Source organism: Euprymna scolopes, unplaced genomic scaffold, assembly GCF_053919585.1.
Source record: "Euprymna scolopes isolate OS-2025 unplaced genomic scaffold, ASM5391958v1 sca1, whole genome shotgun sequence".
In the NCBI taxonomy this organism is placed as follows: domain Eukaryota; kingdom Metazoa; phylum Mollusca; class Cephalopoda; order Sepiida; family Sepiolidae; genus Euprymna; species Euprymna scolopes.
In genome coordinates this window covers 1,418,124-1,420,623 of record NW_027633102.1, presented here as the reverse complement: position 1 = coordinate 1,420,623, position 2,500 = coordinate 1,418,124, and the positions used below count along the sequence as shown (strand labels likewise).

The following is a 2,500-nucleotide window of genomic DNA, read 5'->3' as shown; positions in this document are numbered from 1 at the left end:
GAGAGTTCAAGAGAACGTGAAACCGCCCAGGGGTAAACGGGTGGGACCGCTCACCGCGATCGCGGGGGGACTCAGTCCGGTGCTGCCTAGGCTCGAGCCCAAACTCGATGTGTGTTCTTGAAAGAGAGGCCGTCGCGGCACAGGTCGTCGTTCGTCGTGTCCGCGGGGGACTCGTTCCCCGCGGTTCCAGCTTTTGTGCCCGCGTCGCCGACGAAGGAGACGGGCCGCGTGGATAGCGGGAAGGGAAACGTGGTGACGACCGCGGCGTCGGTAGGTGGCTGCGTCGGTTGGCTGCGACGGAGGGGACTCGTCCTCTCGATCGCTGCTGCCGCCGGGCCCTAACCCGCCGCATCCGTCGCCGCCGCTTCTTCTTTCCTCCTGCTCCCTCCGCGCGCGACTCCGCTGCACCCGTCCCCTTCATCATCGCTCGGCGTAATCATGGCGCGGGCGCTTCGGCGCGACCTCCGCGCGGCCGGCACCGGACGCACTTCCCCTCCGGTCCGTCGTCGCGACCCGTTCCCGGCGTGCAGGTCGAACACGCGGGTTTTTTTCCGTAGGCGGCAGGCGTTTCATCACCCTGAAAACCCCCGTCTTCCCACCTTGTGAAGTCGGGGGCCACCGGCCGTCGGGCCCGCGAACGTAACTGCCCCTTTCTGCCGGGAACGGAGGAAATCTGACACGATCCGTTACACGTGGCGAGCCGGTCCGTTTTGATCCCGCCGGAAGTCGCGTGCGGGCGACGCGCACTTTGTGTGTGTCGCTCCCTAGGCGCCCCACCGTCTCGGGCGCGTGCGCGATGAGAGGCGGGATAGGACTGGCGCGGCCTCGCCGTCACGCACCTCGCCGACGTTTCGGGTTCTTGTCGGGGGCAACCCCGCCCGCGCCCGTTTCCGTTTCCGGAGAGGTCGCTCGGCGACGCTTTTTTACTCGAGCCGCCCGCCACCCCGGGTCAGCGACGTGCATCGGCAACCCACCCGACCCGTCTTGAAACACGGACCGAGGAGTCCTGGCCGTTCGCGAGTCGTAGGGGCCACCTCTGACTAACCCCGAAGGCGAAGCGAAAGCGAGAGAGCGTGTAGGAGGGCGTCGATCGGGAGAGGTGTCGTGGCAAAGTCGTCCGGGGGTCGTCGGGGGGTGTCGTCGGTCTCGTGCCGTCGTCTTCTCCTCGCCTCACCCGCCTCCGAGCCGTGCCCGATCCCGCCGGCGCGGCGTTTTCGGCCTTCCGCCGTCGCTGCTGCGGTGCCCGCAACTTTTCCTTTTTTCTCTCTTCCCGAGAGAGATAGGAGAGGGAAGGCTCGTGGCTGACGTGCGGTTGTTTTTCCCTCCTCCCCGAGAGGGGACCGGCGCATCATCCAAAAAGGGGAATTGCCGGGCGCCAGCTTCCATATCCTCCTTCCGCCCATCGGTGAGATCCCGCGGCTTGAACTAGTCCTATTTTGTCGTCGAGTTTAGGCGCTGCGCGCGGGCGCATCACCCCCGGGTCGGTTTCCCCTTTTTCCGAGTACGACTCGGCCGACTCTGGCGTAGCGAGCGACCAGGGACCCGAAAGATGGCGATCCACGCCCGGTCGGGATGAAGCCAGAGGAAACTCTGGTGGAAGTCCGAAGCGCCTCTGACGTGCAAATCGATCGTCGGAACCGGGTGTAGGGGCGAAAGACCAATCGAGCCGTCTAGTAGCTGGTTCCCTCCGAAGTTTCCCTCAGGATAGCTGGCGCTCGATCGTCGCAATTCCATCCGGTAAAGCGAACGATTGGAGGCCCCGGGGCCGTTCACGGCCTCGACCTACTCTCGAACTCGGAACGGGTGGAACGGGCCGACTCTCCCGAACGACGGAGCCGACCCATCCGGCCGCCGCCGCCAGCACGCTTCGCTGGGCGGTTGGTCACCTCGAATGCGAGTGCCAAGTGGGCCACTTTTGGTAAGCAGAACTGGCGCTGTGGGATGAACCAAACGTCCGGCTAAGGTGCCTAACGCGACGCCCATGAGATCCCCGAAAGGGTGTCGGTCGATATAGACAGCAGGACGGTGGCCACGGAAGTCGGAATCCGCTAAGGAGTGTGTAACAACTCACCTGCCGAATCGACCGGCCCCGAAAATGGATGGCGCTGGAGCGACGGACCGATGAGTTCGCCCGGACCTGGCGCCAAGAAATGCTCGATGGGATCAACTTGATTGTAGGAGAGGTGGACCCTGCATGGGAGAAGCCTCTAGCCGAGTTGCGGCGGATACAGAGCATGATCCGCAGAAAGTCAGATGCTAGGGTAGTGGGTGAAGTTTTGAACGGCTTCTTCCTGACATACCTGTCACCGCGAAAAGGGAATGAAGGCAAGGCAGCGGGACAGGGTACCGGTAGGAAAGCTGGCAAAACCGGTACGTCAAGACGACCACCCAGACCCGGAACCGGAAAAAAGGCGCGGAGAAGGGAGGCATATGCTGCGACCCAGAGACTCTACGCGACCAACAAGAAGGGATGTGCGGCCTCGGTGCTATCGGGGGGATG

At 64.0% G+C, this 2,500-nt stretch overlaps 1 pseudogene; it reads left to right on the top strand.

Moving 5' to 3' along the window:
- The window catches only part of LOC145273265 (large subunit ribosomal RNA), a 7,051-nt pseudogene that overhangs the window by 398 nt on the left and 4,153 nt on the right, over positions 1-2,500 (top strand).